Source organism: Lissotriton vulgaris, unplaced genomic scaffold (assembly GCF_964263255.1).
Source record: "Lissotriton vulgaris unplaced genomic scaffold, aLisVul1.2 SCAFFOLD_775, whole genome shotgun sequence".
In the NCBI taxonomy this organism is placed as follows: Eukaryota; Metazoa; Chordata; class Amphibia; order Caudata; family Salamandridae; genus Lissotriton; species Lissotriton vulgaris.
The window spans coordinates 108,979-130,766 of record NW_028248826.1 but is presented as its reverse complement, the minus strand read 5'-3'; positions in this window follow the sequence as shown (position 1 = coordinate 130,766).

Here is a 21,788-nt window from a genome sequence, read left to right as displayed (position 1 = left end):
TTCTGTCGAGGTATTGGGATCAGTATAATTACCCTTGAAGTCCGATTACGGAGCTTAAGTTGGATTTCTAGATTATTCCATGTTTATGCTCTCAATATTAGAGTTATGAGGAGGGAACATGTAACTCATATGCTGCTTCTGTTCATATGGGTTCGTGGGTATAAGGTCTATTCTGAACGATTGTGCCCAATGTGTGCTATTCGTCTTCTTTAAAATATTAAAATCCAGAGGCGCCTAAGTCATGTACTTGCGGAATTAAATACTGTTATTCTAATTTGCCGCATAGGACTGCTCACTTCTCTGGTTGTGATCAATCTTAAAATTATAGACCCAAAGACATTTAGTCTCCTCTCATCTCATGGGTCTATAATTTTAAGATTGATCACAACCAGAGAAGTGAGCAGTCCTATGCGGCAAATTAGAATAACAGTATTCAATTCCGCAAGGACATGACTTAGGCGCCTCTGGATTTTAATATTTTAAAGAAGACGAATAGCACGCATTGGGCACAATTGTTCAGAATAGACCTTATACCCACGAACCCATATGAACAGAAGCAGCATATGAGTTACATGTTCCCTCCTCATAACTCTAATATTGAGAGCATAAACATGGAATAATCTAGAAATCCAACTTAAGCTCCGTAATCGGACTTCAAGGGTAATTATACTGATCCCAATACCGCGACAGAAAATTTAAGGTGTTTTGATAAAGGTGGACAAAACTTGGGAAAACCACCGAAACGCGTCGACGCTTCACTCAGTATAATTTAGGATCTCCACATCTTTTGCTGATATACCATATTACAAGTGCAGATAGCTTAGATGTGACTAATAGAGTCCGAATATACAAAAAGTATTGTACTAATTTTATGTCTTACTGTCTTTTCTGTCTCTGTGACTCAATCTTGCTGGCAAAATTGAAAGTCAAAAAAGTAAAAAATCTCTTTTAATGTTTTATTTGTGTTAAGTGGGTTCCACTGGGACCACTTTTCTTTTAACATTTGTAACTTTAATAAACTGTAAGAATTCTTAATATTTACTTGTATTTTGTTATGATTTTTAACTGACATACCGGTTCTTCCGGTTAACATTTCTCAAGGGAAAAATTTGCTTTACTGGTTTGCCAACCCCACTTCCCTTGACTACAGTTAAGGGGTACCTCTCGTATTTACCTCCACTTATTTCATATTCACTTTGAAAAGAAAATGTTGTTGTGGCAGTCCTGGTTCCCACTAGGAACACAAACATTGCAAATTTTGCTTGGAGGTTTTAGGGTGAGCTCTAAGGGCCTCGCTGCCCTGCTGGTTCCCCTGCAGGCACCCATCCTCAATGGTGACCAGAGCCACCAGTTAGTATTTATTTTTTTTAAACATTATTGGGGAAGGGGCATGCAGGGCGATTGCAGCCTGCCTTCCCTAAGCCTTACAGTCCCTAGGCACTTTTTTTTTTATAGGAGAGGTCAAGTGGCGGCCTCATCGACCCTGTACAGGCCCCAGGACCCAAGGCACCCACAAGACACAATGTAGGGGTCCTTGGGCGGATCCCAGGGCCTTCGCGTCCCGCTGTCTTCCCATATGCACCCATCCTGGGTGCAGAGGGAGGCAGCATTGCTTACACCTGGTGGGAGCAGGTTCTTTTCTCTGCTCCCCTCAGACAGGAGCAATCTGAGTTTCCCTGCCTGAAGAGCACAAAAGGATCATTTTCGCAGCTTCTGCCTAGGTCAACAATAGCGGGCAGGGAAACTATGTCCCGGGTGTGGGATGCCCAGAACACCCTAGTGCAGCTAAGCTCAGGGAAGAAGGGTCCATGGGCCTTAAGAGGCTCTGGGAGAGGGGCCATGCGCCCCCCTTTCATAATGATGCTGGCCAAGGGGCTGTAATGTGCTTGGACACAGTGCGCCGCATGCTCCCGTCCCCTTTCAATACTATGCCAGGCCTGAGGGATGAGTCCCTGGGTCCATAATTTGCTAGGGCAGGGGGGACCTGCACCCTACCCTCTCCAATATATATTTTAATTGCCCTCCCAGACCCTGGCTCTCCTCAGGGGCCATTTTAATTTTAAATAATAAATGGCAGCCACCATATTTTGATTTTTTTAGGTGATCCCACAGGAGTACTGTGGGATCGCAGCAAAAAAAAATTTGTTTAAATTTTGTCGTTTGGTGAATATCTCAGGGACAACTTTAATGTTTGAACTAAAAACAAATGAAAGTCACCAGTTATAGTTAGCAGAACCACACTACCTTCCTTCCCGAGCCTTCTCAGGCCCCGGGGTCCCGATCCACCTGGTCCGTCTGTTTTTTAACAGACCCCTCCCGAGCCTTTTGTCAGCCTCAGGGACCCCATACCCCGGCACCTCCATTAATAAAAGGTGGGTGCCCCAGTGCCCATCTAGGGCTCCCATCAAGCACCTCATTTGGGGTTCTCAGGGTGGGGAGCCTCAGGGCCCCGCATCCCTAGCCAGCTCCTCACATGGTGCGGGAGCCACCATTGCTCCCACCTGGTGGAATCAGCTTCTTTTTGCATGCTACCTCCAGGCAGAAGCAATATATGTTTTGTCTCTTTGCCCGCAGGACGGGAGCAAACACATGTTTCCCTGCCCACTGTAGTGTGAGCAGGGAAACTACTGTGTCCTGGGGATGGGCTTCCCCGGACACAGTATGTGAGTCAGCGCAGTGGATGGGGTTCTTGGGGCCTGTCAAGGTTCTTGGAGCGGGGATGCATGTGCCCTGTCCTTTTTAGGTCGAGCCTAGACAGCGCTTGCGCTGTCTGGAAGATCTGTTGTAAGTACTAGGTAGGATCTGGAGCTCAGCCCTAGGACTTGTCTGCTTCCGACTCTGCTTAGGGACTTTTTTTTGTGTTCAACTGCCTCTATTTAACTGTCTTGATAGAAAACGATCAGTAGAGGGCAGTATAAGACCAGAATTGGTTTCTGCTTGTTCAACTAACTCTAATTAACTGTCTTGATAGAAAGTGACCAGTAGAGGTCAGTAACATACCAGAATTGCTTTCTACTTAGGGACTTTCTTTTTCTGGAAACGGCCTCTATTTAACTTTTTTGATAGAAAACGACCAGCAGAGGTCAGTAAAATACCAGAATCACTTTAACATTCCCTAGATTCCAGGCCATAGAAAATTGTATTCAACGAACACCCGTAGACAATAATATTTTATTAAATCTTGTATTTTCAGTGATATGACCACCAAAGGGGCTGATTTTATATTAAAAACAGAGCTTTGGACAATACAATTTCCCGCTGATAGGCAGTATTTCTCTCCATGTGTTCCCATACATGGCGTGTTCCGCAGTTTGGTTCTTACTTCTCATCCATGTTAAAGAATAGTAGATGTTTCAGCACCCAGGCTAATGTGCTGCATAGCTAAATACACATAAGGACCCGAAAGCAAGACCGATTGCATTGCAAATGCTTGTTTTTACATTCTGGCCCTGGGGCCTATGTAGGCTCAGGGAAGGCGGCTTCATGGCTCCCATCCCTTTTTTTAAGTGGCTTTAGGGCTTTCAAAGGCTTGGGGAGGGGGCCTCCTTCCATATTTTTCAAATTTTAATCCAACAGCATGGGCCCCCAGGGCAACCATCCGCTTGTGAAGGGTGACCTCACGCCCCCCTCACCTTAATCAAATATAACCAGTACTAAATGGGGTTCAGGGCCTTAAATGGACTGAGGAAGGGGGGGTCCTACTGCTGCTCCCTCACCATATATTTATTAAAAAATTGCCATTTTGCCTTAAGCCACCTTTTTCTCATTTTGGCCCGGGGGTCCCACTGGGCCCCCGCCCCCCACAGTGTTTGGGTGGGGGATAGGGTATCTGTACCCTGCCCCCTTCTATTTATATTTTATTTTAACTTCAGGAAAGGGGACTAAGTCCCGGAGTCCTGTAATGGCTGCCAGGAAAATTTTTATCATGTTGCTGGAATCCAATCATTGTGGTCACTCCCATGGGAGCTTGATTCTCGCAGGGGCATATTGGCCCAAGGTAAAAAAAGCTCCCTGAGCCAATCAAAATGCTCAATTTTTTTAAATTGGGTTTGAGAGTTGGGTCAAGAATTCCTCGAACCTAACCTTCCAGATGTACAAATATTTTTAAACGTTCATTTCTCACAAACCACTGAATTGATTTACACCAAATCACAAAAAGCACGCGTTCTGGACCAAGATCTAGCCTCCTGTCAAATGTAGTGTAGTTCCGCTCAGCAATTTTGACTGTAGCACTGTTCAAAAATCCCTATGGAAATTACATGAGGATTTTATGTTTTAGGACATCTCCTTATTCTCGGTCCCTGCTTAATGGATAACTCCAAAACTTTATATGGAGGACCGAAGCAAAAAAGAGCACGTTTTTAGAAAATTTCGAGAAGATTTGTCAAGCAGCTCAAAAGTTATGGAAATGTAGACCTAACTACAACTTCCCAGTGGCGACTACCACCACTGTGACTGTGATTGATATATATATTTACATATATATCTTTTCCCAATAACTTTGGCACCGGTTGACGAATCTTCGCAAAATTTTCAAAACATGTGGCCTGTTCCGGTCAGCTCCTATCCTGCAAGTTTCAGGGTGATTTGGCAAGCGAGGGCCAAGAAAAAAGGGGGTCCCAAAACGTGTTTTATCCATGTCAATTCCCATAGGAAACTTTAGACACGGAATTACACCAAATTTGGAAAAAGGTAGCCCTTGTTTCAGATAGAGCCCTTTTGTTAAATGGTGTAAATCCTTTAAGTAGTTCCTGAGAAATTCAAAAAATAGAGGTCGAAAAAATGCATTTCCCATAGGAAACTTTAGACACAGCTACAGCTCGAACTGCTGAACGGAATTATAATGGCAAAAATGTAGTGTTTGCTTCAGAAAGCATCCTTGTTTTTTAAATGGTGTAAATCCATTCAGTAGTTGCTGAGAAAATCAAAAACAAAAGTTTCGATATTAGAGGCACTAAGGATCCGCGCACCCTCCAGATCACAAGCTTTATGCTAATTGGCTGTCAACACTCTAAACTAGGATGTGTTGTCAGCCATATTGTGACTCAGTTGAACCGAGCCACAAGAAAAGAGAAAAACGAACGCAAAAAACAAGAAAATGGAGCAGGGTAGAAACACCCTGACCCCCAAGACCTGGTCAGAGGGTCCCACAAGGACCCCCAGGGCCAAAAAAAGCATTTAAAAAAAAAAAGAAAAACAAATCAGCAAAACCCGCTGAATATCCGCGGAACCTGCCGTGAAAATAAAAAAAATGAAGCGCGGACTCCCGCGCTTCGTTAATATTTAGCCCCTGGGTGGGCCAGGTCCCGAGGCAGTGAAAAAAAAGTGTGGAGGGGCCCCAATCCCCCCACACTGCCCCGGGGACCACCATCTACCCGGAGCAAGATAATTGAGTTGTGGGGGGCATGCAGCCCTCCCGCGCTCCGGGGACCGCCACCCGGGGCTTTTTTAAAATATTTGCGGGGGCACATGGCCCCCCTACAGCCCTGGAGACAGCCACCCCCGGGGCTTTTTAAAAAAAAAAAAACCTGTGTGGGGGGGCTTGAGGGGGGGACCACCACCTCCCTGGGGCACAAATTCCTCAAATGCGGGGGTCTGTTACGGACCCCCAAGCCCCACCTCCTTGGGGCTTCACACACATTGGGAGGGGGGCCGCGCTGCCCCCCTCCTGGAGCCAGTGATCGCCCTGGGGACCGCCACCCCCCCCCAGGGCCGGCTCCTGCAGTTTTCCTGAGCGCCCACCCCCGGGACAATGCAGTTTGCTATGACAGGGCGGGAGTCATGCGGCTCCCGCCCTGTCATAGCAAACTTGGTTTGGATTTTGAAAGAGAGAGCAGGAAACCTGCTCTCTCTTTCAAAATTCAAACCATATTGCTTTTCCACATGGGAAGCTGCATGTCAGCAGCTCCCCATGTGGAAAGGCAATGCCGGCTCCCGGAGGACGCAGGGAGCCAGCAGGGACCGTTGGGGCATTGGGGCTCCCTCCATGGTCTGCAACCGAGGGTGCCAGCCCCGGGGGGTGGGGTCCCTGGGGTTTGAAGTGACCTGTGAGGGGGACTATGCAGCCCCCCTCCCCCCATAAAAATAAAAAAATAAAGGCCAGCCTCAGGGGATGGTGTCCCCGGGGCCAATAGAGGCCTCAGGAGAGGAGCCACGCAGTCCCCCTCCATAAGAAAATATGTATATTTATGTGGCCATGCCCCGGGGGATGGGGTCCCAGGGGCTGGAATTGACCATGAGAGGGGGGCCCACACAGCCCCCTTCCTGTTCTAATTTTTTTTTTTTAAATGGGCAAGGCCCTGGGGGATGGGATCCCCAGGGCCCAAAAAAAGTAAAAAGAAAGGGGGGCCAAACAGCTCCCCTTCTAAAAGAAATAAATAAAACAAGGCTTGCCCCTTCACAGCTACACTCTGCATACGCGCCCTATGGTGCGTTTTGCAATGGGAAATTAATTACCCTTCAATCCTGAGGGCCCCAGGGGGCCAACTAGCCCATCAGGTATCTCCAAAAAGTGCCATAGGCCTACGTTGCTGAGAGGTGGTCCAGGCCACGCCCCTTTTACACCTCTCTGTAACGCAGCTCTGTAGCGCTTACTGGAGGTACCTGGTGGGCTAGTTGGACCCCAGGGACCCTCAGGATTCAAGGGGACGTAATTCCCCAACTTAAAATGCACCATGGGACGAGTTTGCACAGGGGTGAAGGGAGGGGGCCGGCCTGAAGTGACATGCGTGCAAACACACCCTGTGGCACGGTTTAAGTTGGGGAATTAATTCCCCTTTAATACTGAGGGCCCCAGGGGCCAACTAGCCCATCAGGTACCTCTAAAAAAGCACCAGAGGGCTGTGTTGCACAGAGGTGGTCCAGGCCATGCCCCTTTTTACACCTCTCTGCAATGCTGATCTGTGGCGCTTACTGGAGGTACATGATGGGCTAGTTGGACCCCAGGGACCCTCAGGATTCTAGGGGACTTCATCCCCCAACTTAAAACGTGCCACGAGGCGCGTTTGCACAGTGGTGAAAGGAGGAGGCGGGCCTGAGGTCACATGTGTGGAGTGGTGTGGCTCAGTGGTTAGAGGTGGCAGACCCGGGAGCAGAGGACGGCCCGGGACCAGGGTTCAATTCCTGCTGCGGCAGGGTCGTGGACCAGGGTCAGCGGACTCGATAATTCTCACCTCAGTGCCTACTCTAACCAGGGATCACACTCAGCAACTCTGGGCATTAGCTTGCCTCATCTCCACAACGGCCCCCCACATACGCCGGGGATGCCTGGTTTCTCCTTGGAGATACCCAGTAGGGACGATCTCACAGGGAAAGCCATGACGTGTTCCCCAGCGGTCTATTCGCGCCAGGATACTCTGTTAGTAATTGAGCGCGGTAGAAAACAGCATATAACATAACATGTGTGCAAACACGCCCTGTGGGGTGATTTAGGTTGGGGAATTAATTCCCCTTCAATCCTGAGGGCCCCTGGGGGCCAACTAGCCCACCAGGTACCTCCAGTACGTGCCAGAAGCCTGCATTGCAGAGAGGAGCCCCTGAAACCTATGGCTTTTTCAGTGGATTTCTAAGGTCTTTTAAATGCTAATTTCTAACTATAACGTGCTTGAAACCTATGTTTTTTTCAGTGACTATATATATATATATATATATATATATATATATATATATATATATATATATATATATATATATATATATATATATATATATATATATATATATATATTACCTACTGGCGGTCCCCAGTAGGTTTTTATAGTTAGGACCTATTAAGCATAGGAAATCAGTAACATTCTATTCCCAATAACTTTGGCGCCGATTGATGAATCTTTGCGAAATTTTCCAAACATTTGGACAGCTCAGTTACGCTGCTTCCCTGAAAGTTTGGGGGTGATTCATCAAGCGGGGGCCGAGAAAAAGAGGGTCCCAAAACGTGTTTTCCCCACACAATTTCCCATTAGACCTTTAGCCACAGCTACAGCCTGAATGGCTGAACCGAATTACGCCAAATTTGAAAAGAGGTAGTCCTCAGTTCAGACTTGTGCCTTTTGCTTAAATGGTGTCAATCTGTTCAGTAGTTCCTGAGAAAATTACAGTTAAAGTCATTTATATATCTATGGGCGCGGTTGATCCGCGGAGTCTGCGCGCATCGTCATCGTACCATAAGCGCTGAATGCTAATTGGCTGTCAAGTGGTTGTCAACATTTGAAACCAGGAACTGTTGGCAGCTATTTTGTGCCTCGGTAGAAGCGAGGCTGAGGAAGTCAGTGGAATATGTGTGCAAAACATAGAAAGGGGGCAGGGCAGAAATAATGTTACCCTCTAGACCTGCTTAGGGGGTCCAGGTGGGCTAAATACTGTGGGTAAAATTATTAAATTTTATTGGGGGCTCAGAGGGGCCCCCCAGCCCCAGAGATCGTCACCCTCAGGGCAAAAAAAAAACAAATGGTGGGGGAGGGGTCTAAGGTCCCCAAGGCTGCGGGGACTACCACCCCCAGGGGCTTTATGTATTGTGGGAGGGCGACTGCGTGGCCCCCGTCCTGGAGCACTCGAGGGCCCCTTTACCCCCGGGGCTATAAAAAAAATGATTAGGGAGGCTGCAAGGTCTCCAAAGCCCCAGGGACCACCAGTCCCCGGGGCTTTATGTATTGTGGCTGGGCCAACTCCGGGGTGTCTATCCTTCCCTCCCATCGCAAGGGAATCTGTTATCTCTTTCAAAATGTAAATCAGATTGCTTTTCCACATGGGGAGCTGCATGTTAGTAGTTCCCCATTTGGAAAAGCAATGCTGGCTCCCAAACACGTAGAAGTTGTGCACCAAAGGCGCTGGAGTCACGAACCCTATAGATTATGAGCCTTGCATCCAGCGCATGCACACCAAGGTGCGGCACTGACTGCTGCGCTGGGTGCGCGACTTTTAATTTTACCGTAAAAAAATAGCCTTATTAGTAATTTCTAATATCCCGGGGACCCTATCGCCCAGGTCTTATAAAAAATATTGGGGAGAGTGGGGGGGAGCCACAATGCCCCCACGGTCCCGCCGGCTACCCGCGTCCTTCGGGAGCCGGCATTGCTTTTCCACATGGGAAGATGCTAACTTGCATGTGGAAAAGTTATCTAGTTTGGATTTTGAAAGTGAGAACAGATTTCAGTGCTCTGCCTTTCAAAATGCAAACCAAGTTTGCTATGGGAGGGCGGGAGGCGCGAGACCCCCGCCCTCTCATAGCAAACAGCAGTGTCCTTGGGGTATGCACCCCGGGACACTGCAGGAGCCGGCCCTGGGGGGTGGAGGTCCCCAGGGTCCTCGGGGGCTCCAGGCGGAGGGCCACGCAGCCTCCCTCCCACAATACATTTAGCCCTGGGGGTGGTGGTTCCCCGGGCTTGAGGGGGGTCATTGAGGCCCTTCCACTTCTAATTTTGCAGGGGGGGCCTTGGAGTCCACTCCAACCATTTATTTTATAGCTCTGGGGGTGGCTCTCACTGTTGCATAGCAAACAGCAATGTAGAGAAAATCTTCCGGTAAGATAACAAAGGATTTTGAAGTCAATGTTCTGCATTTTTGTTGTAGTTGTGAAGTAAGCAAGCCTCAGCTAGGCCTACCAGTGCATGGGGTTCGCCCTTCTCTGCACAGAGTCCACAGACCATAGGAAGAAGTTGGCACAGAAACTGGAAAATACAAAAGCATAGTTTATTAAACCTTTAAAGGTGGTACTACAGACCACACAACACCCTTCAGAATTGCAGCACAATAGTAGCACACCGAACCAAAGCACATGGCCCCTTTTATACACAATGAGGGGGCTCAAAAGAAGGCGGTACAAAATACAAGAGCAAGTTTTATGTACATATAAGGGCATATTGGAAGGCACAATCAATAAGTGGGCGGAGTTAACAGTTTTCAGAGACTAGTAAACACATTCCTATCTGGAACTAATTAGTAACAGCTGCAGATCGTACTGGGCATGCCTGGGCATGCTGAAAGTGGGAGATGATAAATATAGCTTGTTGCTGGGCATATTTCAGGTGCAGTTAACAAGGAGGTAGGACAAAGCACACGATGAGCACACAGCAATGTATGGCATACAAAATGGCCGCTACGAATACAAAATGGAGTTGGTTCATTTGCTAGACAATGGTCAAATACAGCATGTCTTCTGCTAATGCTTAACCTAATCGTTGTTGATTTACAACAGACGACCCTTTCAGCATTAGCTGAAGACATTCAACTTTCTAGGATAAGCAAGATACTCATCCCTTATATCAATGACCATCATCTCAGCTATCTCCTTTTGACTTCCGCAACATTTCTTTTGGTCGGTATGCAAGCAGTAATACACATAGAACATATCATCGGACTACATTGAATACACACACAACATGTGAAGACTATTGCAATTATTATACATAGAACAGTCAGTACTTTCCTGCCCCAAGTAGAGATTAAAGTCCAGAACCATCCTGCAAGAGTCCACGTACCATTCTCTGTATGGAGGTCTGCAGCGATCTTCTGGAGTTTATTAATCAATTTATACACTGATGGTGTGTGATCTGGAATGAACACACAGCAACTACTACCTATAATGCGACATGCACCACCTCAATCTGCTAACATAACATCTAGAACCATTCGGTTCTGTAAAGCAACAGTTCTAGCAATTTGCAATTCTTCAGTGAGGGTTCCTAGGGCTACAGCTGCTTGATCTGTAACAGCTTCTACAACTCTACAACTCTAGTTAATCGTCGCACTTTTCTACTATTTAATGCAGCACCCACAAAGAAGAACAATCCTAAATTAAAATCTACGTATTGTTGCAGGCTAGTATCTGTTTGATCTACATCATCAGTATTCAAGGTCCTCTTATAACGATTTACAGTAATATTGTTGAATAATTTAAAATCTCGATGATACAATGGAGTTGCCAGAAACACAGGGGCAACAAAAATGACACATAACAAACACCTGTCCACCCAGCTGGCAATCGATAATATCCACGATTCCCACACACAAAGTAGGTGTTATGTGAAGCTAAAAAGGTACTATTGTTTAATCCATCTATATTCAAAACAGTAATACAATCGCTATTTCCAACAGGAATATGTCCAATACTCTGTACACATAATTCTGCTTGTGCTTGAGTAACAGAGATAACAAAATGGTCACTTCCAACAGAGTCTCTTGTGTTGGTGAAGATATATGGCGTTGAAATATTGTCCGGTCGATATTCTTCCCACTCCCATTTAGTTCCATTCGCTTGGGGATACCCATCTTTGTCTTGATGACATTCTTTATTTAACCGGAAAAGCAGTCTGCCCACTGTAGGCTTCCTAGTCGCAAAAGGCAGGGTATACCAGGCTCGACAGGAGCCATTATGCGAAAAAGGGAGAGGTATAAACGGTGTACCTCCCTTCTTTTGATGTGCAGGCATCATCCCACAAATCCAACAGTTTGTGGCACTTGTAGCAATGTGGGTATGATGTAGCATCTGAATAAAAGTGTTATTAAGATAGGATTGTCGGTGCTTCAATTCTTGAAGAACAACAAGGACAGCAACACCACCACCCTGCTGGACAACCTCACCAACCTCGGACTCAAGCAACTGGTGAACACCCCCACCCACTACACCGGCCACACGCTTGACCCAGTCTTCTCCTCCAGCAAGCACATCTCCTTCAACCACACCACCGGACTCCATTGGACCGACCACAGCTGCGTCCACTTCAGCTTCAGGAGAACCACAACCCACCACCACCAGCAACAGGTTCCCCGCAGGAGCTGGAGCAAGGTCACCGCCGACCAGCTCACCACCTCCCTCAGACAGAACCCTCCCGCCAGCGCAACGGACCCCAACGAAGCAGCCCGCATCCTCACACAGTGGCTCACCGACTGCGCAGATTACCTCGCACCACTGAAGACCCCTCCCAGCAGACCCGGCAGCAAGAAAGCCTCTTGGTTCACCGAAGAACTCAAAAACTCCAAGAAGAACTGCCGCACCCTCGAGAAAGCCTGGCGCCACGACCAGACCACAGACAACATGACCGCCCTCAAGCACCACTAGCTGATCCGTACCACCAAAAGGTCAACATTCAAAAGAACGACTTGAAAACAACACCCACAACAGCAAGGAACTCTTCAGCATCGTCAAAGAGTTCTCCAACCCCAGCGCCAGAAACAACAACATCACTCCCTCACAAGACCTCTGTGACTCACTTGCCTCCTTCGTCCACCGCAAGATCGCCGACATACACAACAGCTTCGGCGCACCAACCACGCACCCAAACACTGAAACAGCACCCCCCACCACCACCCTCTGCAACTGGACCCAGGTCAGCACCGAAGACACCACTCGCACGATGAACACCATCCACTCCGGATCACCAACTGACCCATGCCCAACCACGTCTTCAACAAAGCCGACTCCATCATCGCACCCCAACTCCGGGACATCATCAACATCTCCTTCAACACCGCCACCTTCCCAGAGAGCTGGAAGCATGCCGAGCTCAGCGCCCTCCTGAAGAAACCAACAGCGGACTCCACCGACCTCAAGAACTTCTGCCCCATTTCGCTCCTCCCTTTTCCTGCCAAAGTCATCGAGAAAATCGTCAACAGACAGCTCGCCGCCTTCCTCGAGATTAACGGATCCCTCGACCTCTCGCAGTCCGGTTTCCGAGACAACCACAGCACCGAGACTGCCCTGATCGCAGCCACCGATGACATCAGATCCCTGCTCGACAACGGGGAAACAGCTGCCCTCAACCTCCTGGACCTCTCAGCAGCATTCAACACTGTCTGCCACCGCACCCTAGCACAGTGCTCAGCAACATCGGAATCCAAGAAAAGGCACTGGAGTGGATCATCTCGTTCCTCGCCGGAAGAACCCAGAGAGTCCGCCTCCTCCCGTTCAGATCCGAGGCCACCAAAGTCATCTGCGGCGTACCACAAGGATCATCACTCAGCCCAACCCTCTTCAACGTCTACATGAGCCCTCTCGCAGCCATCGCACGCCAGCACAACCTCAACATCATCTCCTACGCCGACGACACCCAGCTGATCCTCTCCCTCACCAACGACCCCGCCACCGCCAGAGCCAACCTACACGAAGGGATGAAAGACGTCGCCGAGTGGATGAAGAACAGCTGCCTTAAACTGAACTCAGACAAGACAGAAGTCCTCATCCTGAGATCGTCGCCCTATGCCTGGGACGACTCCTGGTGCCCCCCCCCGCCCTGGGCACCACTCCCAAACCAACGGACCAATCATGCAACCTGGGCTTCATCCTGGACGCCTCCCTCTCGATGACCAGACAAGTCAACGCCGTCTCATCATCGTGCTTCAACACCCTGCGCATGCTCCGTAAGATCTTCCGATGGATCCCCACCGAAACAAGAAAGACGGTCACCCAGGCGCTCGTCATCAGCCGACTGGACTACGGAAACACCCTCTACGCCGGAACCACAGCCAAACTACAGAAAAGACTCCAGTGCATACAGAACGCCTCCGCACGACACGTCCTGGAAATCCCCCGACACAGCCACATCTCCAGCCACCTGAGAGACCTGCACTGGCTCCCCGTCAGCAAGAGGATCACGTTCAGACTCCTCACCCACGCACACAAGGCTCTCCACGACCTGGGCCCCAAGTTCCTCAACAACCGCCTGACCTTCTACACGCCCACCCGCCAGCTACGATCGACCAGCCTCGCCACCGTACCACGCATTCGTAGAGCCACCACCGGAGGAAGATCCTTCTCCTACCAGGCGGCTAAGACATGGAACTCCCTCCCCATCCATCTTCGGATGACCCAGGACCATCTATCCTTCAGGAAGCAACTCAAGACCTGGCTTTTCGAGCAGTAACAGACCCCTCCTCCCCCAGCGCCTTGAGACCCTACCGGGTGAGTAGTGCGCTATACAAATTCTGTGATTGATTGATTGATTGACAAACATTAAATGGAACTTCTTCAACCACCCCCACTTCAATGAGATCTTGTACAATTCGTGTGAGTGCTTCCTCACCCTCCAGTGAAATTCTATATTGAGGCAAACGTGGTAACATAGCTACCTCCTTTACACTAATATGCACCGGCGGAATAACCATCTGTCCCACATCAGTATCTGAAGTAGCCCACAAAGTGTCAGGTAGAGAAGCTGATGCAGTATCTTCTTTAACAAGACAAACTCTTTCCATTACAGGGTAGTTGTCATTCAAAATCACACGTACTCCTTCAGGGGAACATCTTATTGTAGCTCTGAAATACTTAAGCATATCAAGACCCACAATATTATCTGGTGTATTTGGGGAGAGCAAAAACAGGCATGGAGCAGCAAATTTTTCAACATGAAATGCAAGTGGTTGTGATAATGGGCTAAGGGAAGGTGTTCCATCGAACCCTATTGATGTGATTGTTAAGCCAGACAGTGGAGCCCTCGGAACCAATTGTTTAGACAGAGCGCTACGAGTAGCTCCTGTATCAACCAGAAACTGATCAGTAGAATCCAAAACATGTGCTGTAACATAAGGACCCCTCTGATCTACTGGAACTTCAACTGATTCCTTACCCCATCCTACGCAATCCTATGCATAAGCAGAATCATGTAAATCGGGCTGCACATATTCAGACATCTGGTATTGGTTGCGCCTGTCAAAAGTATTGAACCCATTTTGTACCCGCACATTAGAATCAAACCTAGCGCGATCGTTCGTGTTGCCCCTAGGACCTGAATATCCCGCGCGATTTCTCATTGGTCCCCCGACCACGGACATAGCGTTGTGAGCGCAACAATGGACACTCATCAGCCCAATGGCCAAATTTCCTACAATACGTGCATTGATCAACAGCCAAATTCAAACAAGTATAAGAAGAGCCAAAAAATCCTCGTCCGCCTCTATCATTGCCTCTAGGAGGTGGAACATAAACCTGAGATAACATAACCTTTGTTTTTAATTCCTTAGACTTTTTATCCTCACTACCCTTCGCTTCTAATTCCTGACGCTCATAATATTGAGCCATCGCCAGGAGAGATGCCAGAGACGAGGTTGTCCAAGAGCTTTCACTAGCTTTTAAACGGCTAGCCACTTCTGGTAATAGATTCGTAACGTATCTATCTACAAACAAATGTCGGCCCGTATCGTCTGTTAGCGACTGGCCACTAAAATCATGAAATGCTTCCTCAAAGCGCGTAAAGAAATCTGAAACTGATTCATCTGTCTTTTGCTTACACGATGCTAATATAGTCCAATCAATCTTTTTAGGGAGAATAATTGTTTTTAACTTAGTTAGTATTGCAACAGGAAGGTCTAAAATCAACTGACATGGTCTCTTCGCTGGTTCCCCCTCCTCATCTTCCGTCTCTATCTCCTTCCATGATACCCCATACGCTGTGCGATCATCAACTTTACGCACGGATCTCCACATATCAGGCGGTAATATTAGCCCGAAAAATAAATCAATATCAACTAATGTCATAGTACAAGAATTTATGGCTCCCTCAACTTCTTCATAGAAAGCGGCTGGATTTTTCCGCAGGTCAGGAAATGCAGCTTTAAGTGCCATGACATCTGCCCTATTCCAGGGAGTATACACCCAATTATAAATAAAATAACCTTTAGCATCTACAGAGGACTTATCATCACTTGTACCCGCTCTCTTAGGAAGAACATATAAAGGTGTAGCCACTCGCATAGACTTTGCATGCACTATTGCAGTCTTATCTGTTCCAAAGATAGATGATTGTTTCCCGCCGAGCAAATCCGTCCGTGCATCTGCATCTGTTTTCCGTTTCTCCTCTCGCATACGAAGCGCCTCAGTTCGTAGTTTGAACAACCGTCTTATCGTATCAGCCACCTGGGGAGAGTAAAAAGCACATCATCAGGTTCTAAAACACCAGAGACTTTCCGAAACATGTCAACAACTTCTTCAGCAAAGTGCTCAGTAAAATATAATCGCTCTCTGTCCTGCCACCCCTGTGAACTATCTAAGATGTTAGAAACAGTAACAGAATCAAGAAGTGCTTGACGAGCAGTCTTTCTAAGTTCTGACGCACGCTCGACCGACAGCATAGAGCGAGTACCTGGTTTTGTTCGATCTGCACCGGAATCCTCATCTTCGCCAGATGGAGCGGACGGAACGGCATTCGGAGGTGGAGGACGATCTAGCAATGAGAAATCATCTTGTGATTTATTAAGGACAGGATAAAGAGGTTGCCGAACAGCATATTGGCCAGATATCTGTAATCTGCGCTCCTTCTCCTGTCTCTCTTCCAATTCTTTCACTTCTTTCTTCCTTAATTCTTGTGCCTTTTCATACACATTTTTCCGTTGCTCTTTTTCAATCAGCGCTTGCTCACGTTTCTCACGCTCACGTACTTCTTTCACCCACATTCGCACACATTCAAACATGTCTTGTCTGGATTTCCGTTTGAACATACACTGTTCCACATACTCAATCTTTCGCATATCAAATGACCCATACATTGGCCAACGTAACTCAGGATCTTTTCGCGTGTATTTCCTCCATAATGTGCTGTACATTATAGAAGAAAGACCATATTTTATGTACATCTCTCTATTGGGCGTCCCCTCTGGGGGAGCCGGCTGCGATTCCTCAAGTCTTAACTGGTTATTTCCACAAAAGCAGCACAGACTACGAAGTGCGCTAAAAGCAGGCATGCCAAAAATAGCGCAAAATATGCTGTATTATAATCAAAGTAGCACTTAAAGTATCTGTAATACGTTGTGCCGGTCAAATAAAAATCACAATTTTAGAGAAAAATCTCCTCATTACTTGCCTATATGTGTTGCAACACATATATTTCACTTACACATACACATTATGACTAGTCATACCAAAACCAAAATTGCCACAGCAAGCGTATCCTAAAACTGCCTTGCCAATCCCAGGCTTCCAACACCCACAACAAGTACCATACAACGGTTCTTACCAATCACAGGGCGTCCAGATTCCAACTGCCAAGTTCTAAATTCGACCAAACGCGCACTGCACGGAAAACCAACAGAAGAGATCTCAGTCGAGGACGGGCACCACCTGGATGGTCAGATCGGAAAGAAAGGAACAACGCCTTGGATGCCAAGACTCGGGTCTCTTCTGGCAGTGATCATGTCCGCGGCGAGATTCCAATCCTTCGTCACAACCACTCCTTCGGGCATCCGAGTCGCCGAGAAGCCCCACGTGTCGGGCGCCAATTGAAGTAAGCAAGCCTCAGCTAGGCCTACCAGTGCAAGGTGTTCGCCCTTCTCTGCACAGAGTCCTCAGACCATAGGAAGAAGTTGGCACAGAAACTGGAAAATACAAAAGCATAGTTTATTAAACCTTTAAAGGTGGTACTACAGTCCACACAACTCCCTTCAGTATTGCATAGAATAGCACACCGAACTAAAGCACATGGCCCCTTTTAAACACAATGAGGGGGCTCAAAAGAAGGCGGTACAAAATACAAGAGCAAGTTTTATGTACATATAAGGGCATGTTTTATGTACATATAAGGGCATGGAAGGCACAATCGATAAGTGGGCGGAGTTAACAGTTTTCAGAGACTAGTAAACACATTCCTATCTGGAACTAATTAGTAACAGCTGCAGACCGTACTGGCCATGCCTGGGCATGCTGAAAGTGGGAGATGCTAAATATAGCTTGTTGCCTGGCAGATTTCAGGGGCAGTTAACAAGGAGGTAGGACAAAGCACATGATGAGCACATGGCAATGTATGGCATACAAAATAGCCACTATGAATACAAAATGGAGTCGGTTCATTTGCTACCACAATGGTCAAATACAGCATGTCTTCTGCTAATGCTTAACCTAATCGCTGTTGATTTACAACAGTTGCAGCCGTTAAAGCGGTGACAATGTAAATGCTGTGTTTGTAAATATGCCCTTAAGTTTTGTAATGTCGACAATCTTGTCTTCCATTTAAATAGGCACAAAGTATTTTTTGAAGTGCATTGTCAATCGTGAAGCAATACTGTCTAATTGTGATCGATAAAGAATTGAAAGAGTTGTGTACTTCTTTTGCTCGTAATGTGCATAGGGGCAGATTTACAACTGCATTGCGTTACTGTTACATCATCTTTAAGATGGGAAAAGTGACACAAAAGTGGCTCAAGGGGCTTGTAAATCTGCTACACAGTGTTCTGTCTTACTTTGCTTTCCTTACTGTCGTGTAGAGGATCCTGGGTAAATATAACCGTTTCTGTACAGCCAGTACCTTTCAACCCTACCCCCAAGCTGCTTACTGCCTGTTACCATAGTAGCAATTCATGAAACACTTAAGTGAGCACAGAGGTTAGAAGTTTACCACACTATGTTGCTAATCGAAACAGTTACTGTGCTGGAGTTTTAAAAGTTTTCCATAGGAACCGTTAGTCGTAGAAGAAGTCAGTGGAAAATATAATAAAAAATAATAGTGGGGGTTCGCTGGGGCCCCCACAGTCCCGGGGCTTCACTTATGTTGGGAGGGGGGTGCAGTTGGCTGTGTAAATTATATAGGGAAAACAACAATGCGGCTTGTTGTGGCTTTTCTTTAATATAATGTGGAATAATGTTTATTTATTAGGCAGTGTTCACTTTTGTCACCGATAGAGTCACTTTGTTACAGGAAATGTATTATTATGTAGGACGGCGTGTTCTGTATGTGTGCGTTAAACATATTTAACGTTTAATTAGCTAAGGTGTTCCAACAACAAGCTTAATGTTCATTGGGTGCGAACTATTGAAAGTAGAAGTGTTTACTGCATTTCACTTCTGCTCCGGAGAGTAGCAAGGACATCTAATTGGCTTACATGTTGTAAGGAGGACTTTCATGAGCTTTATGTTGGTTTGTTTCGAACTATTGAAAGTAAAAGTGCTGCCAGCCATTCACTTCCGCTCTGCAGAGTAGGAGGGACATCTGATATGCTGACGTGCTCCAAGGAGGACTTTCCCAAGCTTAATGTTGATTGGCTGTAAACTGTTGAAAGTAGAAGTGTTGTCAACGATTTCTTCCCTCTTCGCAGAGTATTAGGGACATTTCATTGGGTAATGTGTTCCAAGCTGGATCTTACGAAGCTTAATGTTCATTGGCTATGAAGCATTAAAAGTAGAAGTTTGGCAGTCATTCCTTCCTCCTCTGCGGAACAACTTGGACATTTTATTGGCTAAAGTGTTTCATGCACAAGTTTTCTCCTTATTGGGTGGGAACGGTTCACTGTTGACAGTGATTTATTTTGTGACGCACTTCCAAAGGAGTAGGGGAAAAGAAAGTAGTAGAGGAGAGGTTAGGAACACTACAAACTCTGTACAGTGGTCACAAGGTGGTGGACAGGGATTATAAAGGTAAAATGTTTTTATATGTTTTAAGGGCCATTTATATAATTGCCGTGTGCTGTACAAATCACAGCGGAAAATTACAGTGTCTTGCAGTGTTTTTTTTATCAAGTTTGCCGGTGGGATACTTCCAAGGAGCACTATTTACTTATAAGGGGTGTTTACTTTTCTGATGGGGAGGTGTGGTTGCGCAGCAAAAATGTCAGTCTAGGCTTGATACAGTTTTTATTTAGCAAATACAAATAAACTTTCTTCAGCAACTGACGATGTATATATGAAAGGGGTGACAATTAAAAATGCAATTTCAGAAAATATCTGTTATGCGTGGCCATACCCTCCTTTTTTCCTCTATAATTTGTAAAAGTGTTGCCCCATATTCTTGATTATGTAAGGGGGCATCAGTTACTTTTAGATAAAGTAGAGTAGAAGTGCTAAAACAAACACTCCCGCATTACATTATCTGAGGTCAGGAGAACAAGTAAAAAAGAGTTAAATACAAGTGACTTCATATTACATAGAAATGTATGCATTGTTATTTTTCAAATTTGTATTTTGTAGAATTCAGGAACGTTCTGTCGTAGTGCTTAGAGGTCGCACACTGTTCCGCTAACAAATCACATACTCACTTAAGAATATATAGGATGGCACTATTATAATATAGAGAACTGGTCCTATATATTCTTTAGGGAGAAGGTGAATAGGAACTGCAAATGAGAAGAATGGAAATTAGAAAGTAACATTCAGAAATGTAGGGTTTATCAAATATTTAAAGTAACAAAGTATGTATGAAAACTATATTTTTTATTCCGCAATTTCGTAAAATATACTCCCTGAAAAAAATGTCTGATCAAATACTTTCTAATGTTTCCTAATCTGTATTACAGATGGCGCCAAAAAAATCTCCTGTTCCTCTTCTGTAACAATTGGACAATCTATTACAATACAACGGGTCATAAACTCCTCTGAGATCGTGACTGTGAAAATTATAATATATATATTCGGAGTATACGATCAAAAGAAGGGAACAGACTAAAAATTAGAAGCTGGTGACGTTGCTTATATAGCTTTACTCTTTGTGATGACGGGTCATGAACTCCACTGAGATTAGCATAACTGTTAATATTATATTATACATATTAACAGTATATAATCCCTAGGGGAAAACACACTAACAACTGGAAGGTGGTGACGTTTATTGTAAATGTTTAGGGTGTGCGCCGACGGGTCACCAACACCTCTGAAGGGAAGTACAGTGTCAATATTATAATATAGAAATCCACAATATATAGGCTGAAAGGAGCCATAAAAGGAGCAATGTTTGATGTAATCTATCTGTTTCTGAAAACAAGCTGCTGACATTACAGATAAAAAGGGAAAACATGCAATAACTTTTTTCTAGATATAAATGTTTAAATATTGACAAATAGCCACAAATTATAACTATCTACTATGCCATAATGAAATAACTTACAACTCCGGAATATGTTTGTTGACGCAAAACAAGAATTCAATGCTAGAAAAGGGAACCTGCATCACAGATTGGCAAAACAGAAATAACTCACAAAAACTAAACTAATCGCACAATAGGTGTGGTTTATATAGTTTTTGGTTGTTTAGTAGTCTATGGAAGGAAGATTTGGCTCCACCTATGTAGATGTACACGTTTAACAGTTTACACATGCTCACATTTTAACTTTTTTACTTGTGCACATGTTGGGAAAAGTTACAAACTGTGAAGCTGTAAAGGGTTCGATTTCCATAGTAACAAGTATAAGGTCCTTACTATCTACATACGTTGGAGAGTTTATAAAGTGTTACCAGGTAAACTGTGTCCTTTGCATTGTCATGATTAAAAACATCTAAATAGAAGATATGAAAAAAAAATATTGTTTACAATAGAAGAAAAAAAGAACGTATTACTATTTGTTATCACTATGCTTTTTAATTAATAAAATGCAGCATTTGTAAAGCGTAAAGCTACCCCCGGAAAGGTGTGCCGGCGTTTGGTGCGTTGGGAAGATTAAGCAAGGTGTTACCTACAGTGAGATAGTGGTGGGCTAAGATGCTGATGGACTTTGCAATCGAACTGTGATCGCTGTTCTTGAAAGTCAGGTATTATAGGTGCTGTGGCATACTTTTACCACACTTATTTGTTAATTACTGCTAATTAAGTTGAAAATATTCTTAAATTATAAGTAGGGCCCCTTGATTTATGTTTTTAATGATTTTTACAGATAAATACAGACAGAAAAGTATTTTCCTCTCTGTATTTATTTTAAAGTGTGGATAAATACGGAAATTGGTTATTTTTTGAGCGTTTGTAAATGCTGTCAATGATGAGTAGTAGGCCAATAGGTCTGTCGCTCTAAAAGTAAAATGGTAAAAACAATAAAAGACTTTTAGTAAAGAGCCTTAAAGAGCAATATATATCCTTGTATAAGAAAACGTGCACATTTTAATATGAAGG